Below are 12,259 nucleotides of genomic sequence, written 5' to 3' on the forward strand. Positions count from 1 at the left end.
GCATAAATTAAATAAGTGAAAGTAAATATGTATATATGTAGATATACATACATATAAGTATAAAATTATTCTCAACTCAAGCAGCACTGAATTTCAAGATTCATTGACTTTCCTTTAGTGATTTTAGAATTGCAACTGGAACTGTTTGAGGGGGTGAAAGGGGAAGGTGAGAGTCAGCATGGAGACAGACAGCCTCACCTGGGATAATGCTGGCACTGGAATGGTCAGAAGATGCATTGTAGATGCACTGCCTCTTAGAGTCATGTCTGTATTATCAGGAATGGCTTCTCTACTTTTTTCTCTATTTTTCTACTTCAACCTTTCTTTCCCCATTTGACTGATCTCATCATTATCTCTTTCTTTTCATTATCACTATTCTTTCATAACATAATCAATCCTTTCTCCTTACGTCTAGAAGTATAGTCCACCAAAATATGCAAAACAAAAAACATCACTTCATTGAGTGCTGACATGAATCATTAAAAATTATTTGATCTTAATGAAAGATTATTCTATTTCAAAGACAATACTAGATACCCTCCATACCTTTGTCTTAATATGCCCCTTCAGACACAACACTTTTTATGCCATGTTGGCGCATTTCAGTCCCAAGGAAATTTCACAGGTCTATTGTGTAAATGGTCAGGCAGAAATATGTAACTCTCAAGCTCCTGAACATACAAAACTCTCCTCATGTGAATGACCCTTCAGATTCAAGAATCTTTGCACAGATTCTGCTTTGAAATCTAGGAAAGAGCAAGGCCATGAACATGTCTTCTGAGTCCATGTTGAAGGGATTGCCTGGGAGTGCAACTGACAGGGATGGGACACATTAGTATTCAGCATTTCTCAGAATGCCAAATGTTTTTCACTCCATGGCTGCAGGTCTCTGTCTATAGATAACTTCAATGCTTAGCAACATTGTGTGTTTTTAAATTTTGGTTATTTGGTATGTGTGAAATTATTTCTCATTTTGGTGCTAATGAAGGGGAGTAAATTTATTTTATGGTGTCTAAATGGGTACAAATACACCAAGCCTTGCCCAGGGACATCACCGACAAGGAGGCCTGGCCTGAGAATATCTGGCTTGCGCAGGAGCATCCAATCTTTGCCATCTTTTGGTTTCATCATATGGGAGTTACAGAAGATGAAGATATTAAGAAATTTAGGACTGTTCCCACCCCCCAAAATCACCGTGTTCTCTGAGGATCATGACTTTCCTCATTCCTGACATATTTCTAAGGGATATTCTAGGGATAAAATACTATAAAAGTACTGACTTTCTATTTCATTATATGTAGTAATTAGAGTGCTTAAACAATGAGCCAAGATAACTATATTTATGAGAAAAAAAGTATTTTTAAAAGAACAGAATGTTATTCTTTGATTGACTTATTTTGCTTTGCATAACACCCTCTAGTTCTATCCATTTTGTTGCAAATAGCAAGATTTTTTTTTGATAGCTGAATAGTATTCAGTCGTGTGTGTGTGTGTGTGTGTGTGTGTGTGTGTGTGTGTGTGTGTTTATACCACATCTTTATCCACTCATCTGTTAATGGACATCTGGGCTCTTTCCACAGTTTGGCTATTCTGGACATTGCTCCTACAAACAATGGGGTGCAGGTGCCCCTTCAGATTATCACATTTGTATCTTTTGGGGTAAATATCCAGTAGTGCAATTCCTGGGTCATAAGGTAGCTCTAGTTTCAGCTTTTTGAGGAACCTCCATGCTGTTTTCCAGAGTGGCTGCTCCAGATCGCATTCCTACCAAAACTGTTAGAGAGTTCCCCTTTCTCTGCATCCTTGCCAACATCTGTCATTTTCAGACCTGTGAATTTTAGCCATTCTGACCAGTGTGAGGTGGATATGCTATGTAAACAATACACCGGATTCAAAAGATTATTTTTTAATCTTGTGAAGAAATAATGTAAAATATCCTGTTCATAATTTTTATACTGATTACATATTAAAATATTTGAGTTAAATAAAACATTATTTAAATCGAAAAAAGAGTGTTAGATTTTAAATCCAATATTTTTCTCTTACCAGATCCAAATTTACAATGACCCCATATCCTAGGAACATTCTCATGAAAACTGTTTCTTTGGAATGTGTTTAGTTAGAATGCTGTGACCCAGAAGACAAGCATATGGGAAGAAAGTGAAGATGCAAATGTGTCTGTTCTTTATAGGCATAGAGAAGAACAAGTCAGATTTTACTGCTTGTTTTTCATCCTTGTGATAAGTACTTGCCACAAGAGAGGAAAGCATTCTTTATCCAAAGCTCAGAAATCCATAGGTCTAGTATGATAATATTGTTGTATTAAAGTTATCTAGTTGTTCTTACACACCTTTGAGATTACATTCTAACTGCATGTCCTTTTCATCTTGTAATCAGTTCTCACTGAAAAGGACTATTATTGCAACAAATTCCCACGTACCTATAGCACTACATAAACGTTGAAAGGTCACTGGGCATAATAATCATATGTGAAAGTTAGATTGACTTCCCTGAGGAACAGTGGTTGCCCTGATGATACAATTGATATGGTTGGTTCATATGGTGAAAGAAATGATACAGTTTGAGAATAGCTGGATGAGTTTTTTTTTTTTTTTTTACAGAGGCAGATTATTCTAGTTCTCTTAATTTTTTTATTCTAAAAAAGATAGAAATAATACTTTGCAGAAGCTTATAGGAGTTTTTTTTTCCCCTCTATATCTGCGAATACTTTGAGGGTACATAAGCTTATGGGAGTGTAATTCTGAACAGTTTAACTACTATTAATAGGTGCAAAAATGAAAACATTGAGATGGATAACTTAGAAAATTTCACTTGAGATTAACATGCATCAACATATATTTGAAAATGAGATCAACTAGGAAATGCATATAAAATATTATATTAACAAGTAAAAACAAACATCATATTATTGAAATGACATAAAATGTATGCACTCCTAATGATTAGAAGGAAAAAAGAGATATTAAAATTTTATTATAGAAACTATTTAATAATGAATGGTTTTTTAGTAATTGGACTAATTGGAAAATATACATAGAAAGTTAAAAGAAAGCAAACAAAACAAACAAAAACTCTATACTAGAATTACTTGAGTAATATGTTAACCATTTGCTAATTCTTTGATCACTAATTTCTAACAGTAATAATTCTGTTAAATAGGGAGATTTTCATACCTATTTTATGTGGAGTTTCCATTGTATTTGTTATCTTAAAAACATTCTTTTTCAAGAAGGTCATTGAATATAATAGTTAAAAATATTTTGACAAACACTATTTCAGTTAGGCAATATTCAAGGTGACACAAAATATTCACAGAGCGTTTAGTAATGGTATGTAGTAGAAGAGGATACTTCAGGGACTTGCCTTAAAGTCATGCTTACGCAGAAGCCCATTCATTCTACTTAAACCTCAGACTCACACATTGGAAAGGAAGGAACGGCAGAGGCTACAGCTTCCTGGGCTGGGTTCCAGCAGGGCTAAACCAGGTCGCTGTGGGCATTTGCTGTTACTTTGGGTAAAGTAGACTTGAATAGATTAGTAAAGGTAAAACTCATGAATTGTAAAAAAAAAACAAACAAACAAACAAAAAAAACAGTTAATACTTTTAAATTCCCTCTTTTGCTCTTTATTATTTTATCAAATCCATGATTAAATAACTAGAGAAAGTTATTAATTTTTATTTCCATGATCAATCATATAAAAAACTGAAGATCTTAAAATACAGTGACGCTGTAATGGGATGAAACTCTTGGGAAATATTGTGGAGGGTAAATGTATTTTGCGTGTAGAAGGAATATGAGTAATTAGGGGTCAGCTGGCAAACTTTAATAGGTGAGTTTCTAAGATGACTCAAGTTTCTCTACTTCCAGTATACACCGTCTGTGCAATCCTTCCCCTTCATGAGCAGGCTGGATAGTGAATTGAGAAGCAAGTGCTTCCCTGTCAGAATTTCAGAAGACACTGTGGTTTCAATTGACCTGAACACAACCTGGTGAGAAACCCAGAGAGAGGACCCAGCTAGCCCCTCTGGATTCCTGACTACAGAAAATATAGGATAGTAAAATGTTTCAGTAAGTCACTAAATGTTGTAGTTAGTTTCACAGCAAAAGGGAACTGCATTTGTTTCCTAGAGCTGCTATAACAAATAACTGCAAACTTGGTAGCATAAAACGACATAACTATTTTCTCACTGTTCTGGAAGGCAGAAGTGCCAAATCAAGGTGTCATCAGGGCTGGATCTGGAGGATCCAGAGGAGAATATCTCCTTTCCTCTTCCAGCTTCTGGTAGCTGTTAGTGTTTCTAGCTTCCATGGCTCAGGGCCACAACACTGTAATCTCTGCCTCCATGGTCACATCACTCTGTGTTCCTGTTCTTCTTTATGTGTCTTTATGTGTCTCTTATAAAGGCACTCATTTTTGGATTTAGGGCCCACTCAGATAATCCAAGATAATCTCACCCCAAGATCCTTTAACTTAATTGCATTTATAAAGATATCTTCCCCCCACCACCCCAATAAGGAAACATTTGCAAGTTCCAGAAATTTAATGTGGATATCTTTTTTTTTTTTTTTTAGTGGTGGGAGGGCAGTCATTGGTGTACTGCAAAAACTAATAGGGCAAACAAACAACAACTTAGATTCAGACTTTATGTTCTGATTTATTTTCCAAGGTAGTGTGTCTAATAACAGCAGAGTTTTCAAATCTTTATTATGCACTTCATGAGAATGGACCTAGAATTTCTTTCAGTTCATTCATGGAATTAGGGTATTTCCTTCTCCCACTTGCTTGTCTCTAGGATCTCCCCTACACTGTTTGGCTCCCAGGGAATAGCTGTCTTTGATCTGTCCAGAAAGTCAGAGCTTCTCTCAAACTATTGCCTCCTGCACTGGTGTACATTTCCTCATGATTAAAACCTCTTTCAAGGCAAAACAACGTGAAGAAAAAGAGAAAAAGAAAGTAGTAAGGATCCCCCCCCCCCCAATAATGGGACTCCCTTCCTAGTTTCTTATTCTAAAAGGTGGGTTTTCTCTTGGGATTTCTAGATGCTCACAGTGCCACTGCATTCCTAACAGCAGCTGTTTGATAGCCTGGCCTTGGAGCAGAGTTGTGAGCCAAAAAAGAAAATGTCATGACTGTCCTTTCCAGAACCCATGACTCACAGGGACCCCTTTCTCAGGGCTCTGGTCAAAAATATGAGCTTTTCTCAGTTTTGCTGTTCATGATCTAATTTGTCTTTATCTCACGAAAGCTTTGGGAAATAAAGGAAGCAAAAACAAAGCACAACAAAAACGGGAAACCCACTGTAATCCTATTAGTTGTTATTTAATTTTTTACTTCTCTCCCCAGTGTCCTAGTTATAATTTTCTTTAAAGATTTTTCTTGTAGTTGCCTTTTGCATTTTGCCCACTATATTTAATTATGGTCAGAGGGAGAAATGGACTGCAGGGGGCTTATTTCTTTTTGTCTAAAACTGGAAGCGGTAGTTTTAATAAAAATAAATGTAAGCAAAAAGGCAGTTACTAAAAGAAAAGAATTGCTATCCTATCTTGAGATATCTTGGAAATATCCTTGGAAAAATTAAGTCATTTTCAGTTAATTAGAAAGGTATAGAAAATTCATAAGAAAGAACATTGAATCCAAGAAATACTGGAGGGATTTTTTTTTTTTTTAAGAAAATAAGGGCAAAGTAATGGCCTCCTCAAAAAATTTATATCTTAATTTCTAGAACATGTGAGTATGTTATCTCACATAGCAAAGAGAGTGAATTAATTGTTGTTGGAATTAATTTTGTTAATTGGCTGACCCTGAAATAAATTGATTAGGTTGGATTATCCAGGATTACCCAGTGGAATCACCAGTGTTTTTAAAAGTGAAAGAAAGTATGGTGTACCTAGGTGGCTTAGTCAGTTGAGCATCTGACTCTTGATCCCAGCTCAGGTCTTGATCTCAGGGTCACGAGTTCAAGCCCCATATTGGGCTCCACACTGAGCATGGAGACTACCTTAAAAAAAAGTGGAAAAAAGTAAAATGAAAGAACAATGGAAATAACAATATCTGACTTTGCTTGCCCTGAAGATGCAGGAAGGAACCAGAACTTAAAGAAAGCTAGGAGGTCAGTAGAAGCTGCTAAAGATAAGGGGATGTTGCTCCTCCAGAGCCTCTAGAAAGGAATACATCCTTGTCAGAATGTTGATTTTATGCCAGTGTGACACATCTAGGACCTCTGACCTGTAGAACTATAGGATAATAGGTTAGTGCTTTGTTTTCAAGCCACTAAATTTGTGGTAATTTGTGATTGCAACAAGACAAAACTAATTCAACATCTAGATAAAGCCACTGCATTTTTTTTTCACCTAATCTAACTCTCATGGTTCAATCTGAAAAGCATCCTTCTAGTAGCCACAAAATGCACTTGCATATATCAGAAAAACAGCCTAATATGCATATTACTAATTAATCCAAATGCAAAGCAGAATATGATGTTATTTGAGTCCCTACATCCTTTTTTTTTTTCTTTTTTAAGATTTTATTTATTTATTTGACAGAGAGGGACAGCGAGAGAGGGAACACGGGCAGGGGAAGTGGGAGAGGGAGAAGCAGGCTTCCCACCAAGCAGGGTGCCCTATGTGGGGCTCGATCCTAGGACCCTGGGGTCATGACCCAAGCCAAAGGCAGACACTTAATGACTGAGCCACTCAGGCACCCCAGAGTCCCTGTATCCTTTATTTATTGCAACAAAAATAATTATAATTGTTGAGTTAAAACACACTAACCAAGTTGTCTTTAGAGCTGGAAAGAGGGTCTGTTTTTCCCAGTACATTGCTGGGCATGGCTAAAAGCCTTCAAATACTACAGAAAATGAGTCAGGAGAAACCATCTGAAGCCTATGAGAACTGCTAGTGCCAAAAGAGCATGCAGGACTGGACGGATCCTTTGGACGGAGATTAGAACTAAAGTCAAAGGGAGTCATTGTCATGTGGAGAGTTCTGCCTGACTTGGGGAACAACAGCAGCAGTGGCCGGGAGCAAAGAGATGGTGTGTCCAACCTTACCCTGCTCAAACAGGGTAGCATCTCTGTCCTATGTCCTTGCATTTTGGTCCTTACCATAGTCCATGTTGAACAAATAAGAAGTGAATGAATGAGTCAGCCACTCAATCAGTAGTTGTTTGAAGTAAAGATTACTGCATAAGTGGGCAAAAAAGAGGGAAAGGGGAAATTAATCAAGCTACAGTAAGCACCGCAGTGAGGACGTCTCATTAAATTCTTATAACTCATTAGATACTACTCAGTAAATTCTTACAGCTTCGGAGGCATCATCTGATTTAAAATAGCTGTGGAGAAGAGGCCCTGTCAGCGTGATCCACCATAGATAATTCCTCTAGACCGCTTATTTCTGGACATATTTCCCTGTCCCTCATAAATCTCTACCCACCCCCCCAGTAGGTGTCTGATAGACGAGCATGTTGTAAAGCCACTGTTTCACAATGCAGCAACTGAATTTTTGACAACTCGGTATCAGGAAATTCTTCCTTATACTGAATAAACCTCTCCTGTTGCTTTCATCCATTTGCACTAGTTCTGCCTTGGGGAAGACAAACAATAATTTAAATTTTCTCTTTTACTTGGCAACTCTTCTGATATAAAAGGGCAAGTATTGTATGCCACAGGCTATTTCTGTTTCTGTTTTGTTTTGTTTTCCCAATTAAAATATCACTGGTGTCTTCCTCGGGTTTTCCTATTCTGGTCCCTGTCCCTGAACGTAGAAGCTCTTCTGAATAAGTACAGTATGAATTATCTATTTAAGTTTTTGTTACTGATATTACCATGAACTCAAATATCTTAAAGTTTCACTATTTTTAAAATTTAATTTAATTTAATTTTTTGTGTGTGTTCCAAAATTCATTGTTTATGCACCTCACCCAGTGCTCCATGCAATATGTGCCCTCCTTGATACCCACCACCAGGCTCACCCACCTCCCCACACCTCCCCTCCAAAACCCACAGTTTGTTTCTCAGAGTCCACAGTCTCTCATTAAGTTTCATTATTATCTTGACATGCATTTACTGAATTTGCAGTATGCATTTACATATGATTATATATTAACATTCAATGACATTACATTTCATTATGATGATTAATAAAGATTTATGTTTTCTCATTAAATAATATTATATACTACATTAGCAGTAGTGAAAAAAGTTCAAAGTTTAAGTATGTGCTTTATATTTAAGTACACTTAATGAGTAAGAAAACCTGGTTGTTTTGGTTGCACCAATTACAAAATATTCCAAGTTATGCAAGCAACTATATTAAGGCATTTAGGAAAAAAACAAAGAATGAGCTATCATTGTACTTGTTCTCCTTACTAGGTTGCAGTGAGATTCAAATAAGATATTTCTTCAGCTAAGTACCATAGCCTATAATATGTAATTTTAAAGAGCAGTATTATATTTATATTAATATAAGCCTAATATTTACCCCACATTTTTAGAAGAATGTTGTGCAATGGAGATTCAAGAAAATGTTTTAGATATTACAAATTGATAAAAATATAAGAGTACTAAAGATATGTCTTCTTTTTAATGTTGTTTCTTAATATGTACAGTGACTTCCTTTCAGTATACAGAATGGAAAGGGGAAAGATGTATAACTTTATAAAGCAGACACATTAAAAACTATAAGCACAGCAAGTGGATCAAAGTGGACTTTAACAGTTATAGTCATATTGATAGTATAAACCCTTGATATGATGTAGTAAAAATGGCACTTTACCTCTGTGGTCTTCCTCCCACAAATCTGTAACTTCTGTTATACCATGAGAAAGGCACCAAAAAATGCCAGGTGATGAAGAACCTATAAAATACTTGACCATTACTCCTCAAAACTGATGTCATAAAAGACAAGGAAAAGTCTGAGAAATTGTCACAGCCAAGAGTAGCCTAAGTCCTTAAGGTAATGATGACTAAATATAATATGGTATCCTGGATGAGATTCTGGAATAGAAAAAGGATATTATATAAAAACTAAGGAAATCTTAAGAAAGCATGGACTTTAGTTAATGCTAATGTATAGGTATTGGTTCATTAATTATAATAAATGTTTCATAGCAATGGAGAATACAGAGTTAATAATATGGAAAACTGGGTTTGGTATATGGGAATTACTATCTTTGGAACTTTTTCACAAATCTAAAACTGTCTTAATATAAGTAACATACAATGTTATATCAGTCTTAGGTATATGATATAATAATTCAACAATACCATATACTACTCAATTCTCATCAAGATAAATGTCCTTTTAATCCCCTCTGTTTCCCTATTCCTTCACCTACCTCCTCTCTGGCAATGCACCAGTTTGTTCTCTGAATTTATGAGTCTGTTTTTCTTCTTCACTTCTGTTTTCTTCCTTAAATTCCCCATATGTTGGACAATAAATCTAAAACAGTTTTAAAATGAAGTGTTTATTTTAAACTATACATACAGTGTGTATTTATAATGCAAATATATGTATATTTATTTACATTATTTATAAGTCCATTAACACCAGATATTGACCTTTTTAAAAGATTTTATTTATTTATTTGACAAAGATCACAAGTAGGCAGAGAGGCAGGCAGAGAGAGAGGGCAAGCAGGCTCCCTGCTGAGCAGAGAGTCCAATGAGAGGCTCTATCCCAAGACCCTGAGATCATGACCTAAGCCGAAAGCAGAGGCTTTAACCCACTGAGCCACCCAGGCATCCCAATGTGTGTATTTAATAAAATAAGAGAATGTGTACCCTATGGCATTGCACCAGACTATTTAATGTTTTAATTTGTCAGGAAATACATTTCCATACTTGAATAGAGCCTTGCCAAATAGTGAAGGTCTAGATACATCCCTAGAATAACTGAGAACTGCAAAATCATTAACCATAGCTCACTGAATACCAGGGATGGATGGAAATCATTAAGAAGAGATTGGATTTTGCAAAGTCCCCAAGACCACTCTTCAAATTTCTCTAGGGTACCTATGTGGCTCAGCGGGTTAAAGCCTCTGCCTTCAGCTCAGGTCATGATCTCAGGGTCCTGACATTGAGTCCCACATCAGGCTTTCTGCTCATCAGGTAGCCTGCTTCCTCCTCCTCTCTCTCTCTCTGCCTGCCTCTCTGCCTACTTGTAAAATAAATAAAATATTTTTTTAAAAAAGCAAAAACAGAAACAAATTTCTCTAAAACTTATCTCATGTAACTCCAGAACATTTTTGATAATAATTGACTAAATTACAAAAATATTTACACATGCACACATATGATATGGTAATAAAAACAAATACAGAAGATTAAAGTAATAGAAAAGACTGTTAACTGAATGATGGGAGTCAGGAACTTACCAATCAACTATTAGTATTTGTATAGATAGACCGGAAAACAGAAAGAAGTATGACTTCAAAACACTCTGGTTTGATCAGTCAAAGACAATCCAAACAGACACATGGGGTTTGGCATCATCAACTTTGACATAAAGTCCTAGCTTCTCTACCTATGAGTTCTGGGGCTTGGGCTTCATATTCTTCCTCATAAAGAGGCACTAAGTTAAATTTCAATCAATGTGAGGGTTAACTGAAGAGAGTACTTTAAACATTGTGGCCCTTAAGTGATGCTGAGACATTAGTAGTTTTCCCTCTCTCCAGCTGCATTCTAAATGAAATGATTTAATCCATAAACCATCAATAAATGACAGGATCAATTTGCTTATTGTATGTGAAGTTGCACCTCTTTGTTTTGTAGAACAGTCATTTGAGATTCTGAAAGATGGTTGTTTAGGTAACAGAATGTTGATGAAACTGGATATGAGTTAAAATGAATAGCTAGTAGTGACTACACCGTTAAGTAGCTTCAATTTTAGGCAAGCCAAAGGTCTACACCAAAGCTCTCTCATGTTTAAAAGAAACAGAGGAGGCAGATAAAATATGTAACTTTCTTTCAGCCAGTGTCTCATAAATCCAATCTTCCCAATCACTCTCTACTACTATACCACTAAACTAATCCTGACTGATAAACAGAGTTTCATTTGACATTTCCAAGGTTAATTGCTAACATAAAGGAATACCCTATCTTTTTTTTTCTTTCACAATTTTACTTAAATTCAAGTTAGCATGTAGTGTAGTATTGGTTTCAGGAATAGCATTAGTGGTTTATTACTTGCATATAATACCCAGTGCTCATCACAAAAAGTGCCCTCCTTAATGCCCATCACCCATTTAGTCCATATCCCACCATCCTCCCCTTCTTCAACCCTCAGTTTGTTCCCTACAGTTAAGAGTTTAATGGTTTGCCTCCCTCTCTGTTTTTCTTATTTCACTTTTTCTTCCCTTACCCAATGTTCCTCTGTTTTGTTTCTTAAGTTGCACATATGAGTGAAATCATATGGTATTTTTCTTCTCTGGCTTACTTTACTTTGCATAATATGCTTTAGTTCCATCCATGTCCTTGTAAATGGCAATATTTCATTCTTTGATGACTGAGTAATATTCCGTAGTATATATACATCATATCTTCTTTATCTAATCATCAGTTGATGAACATTTTTCCATAATTTCGCTATTGTTGATAGTGCTGCTATAAATATTGTGGTTCATGTGCCTCTTCAAAGCTTTATTTTTGTATTCTTTGGATATCTCCTCCTGTTTTTAAAATTCCTTCATATGTATATGTATATAAATGTGTGTATATGTATTTTCTCAGCATGTATTTCTTTTATCGAAATGAAATGTATAACTGAAAAGTATTACTTGTGTGTATGTGCATGTGATGATATATAGAAGATATATAGGTAGATGATAGACATTCTGTGTTTCTATTATCAATGTTTTATTGAAAATTAATATGAGTTTAAGAATATGTGATTGCGCATGTGAGAATCACACGTATTCACATTGTATTATGTGAAAGAGAATAGGTTCTCTTCCACAGATGTTTGCATCAATTAAGAATGCTTTCAATGACAAGTAAGAGAAACCCTAAGTACTGATGGAGTAAATAGATGGGTTTTGTGCCCAACTGACAAGAATTCTGGATGGTGGCACTTACTGGCTTTGTTAAAGTGGTTCAGGGAAGCCACCAATAACCCATCTTCTATCTATACACATTATCATTCTCCACTACCATTAGAGTGTTGACTTTTACCTTGTTGGCACCTCATGGTCATATAAGGGCTTCAACAGTTCCAAGCATCACTTTCATCTTTGTAACAGG

General features: G+C 35.8%; 1 protein-coding gene across 1 annotated transcript in view; it reads left to right on the top strand.

Annotated features, from left to right (window-relative positions):
• SNTG1 (syntrophin gamma 1) overlaps window positions 1–12,259 on the top strand; it is a 383,856-nt gene that overhangs the window by 187,899 nt on the left and 183,698 nt on the right. The gene's annotated exons all lie outside the window — the stretch shown is intronic.

Source organism: Mustela nigripes, chromosome 3 (assembly GCF_022355385.1).
Source record: "Mustela nigripes isolate SB6536 chromosome 3, MUSNIG.SB6536, whole genome shotgun sequence".
Classification (NCBI taxonomy): Eukaryota; Metazoa; Chordata; class Mammalia; order Carnivora; family Mustelidae; genus Mustela; species Mustela nigripes.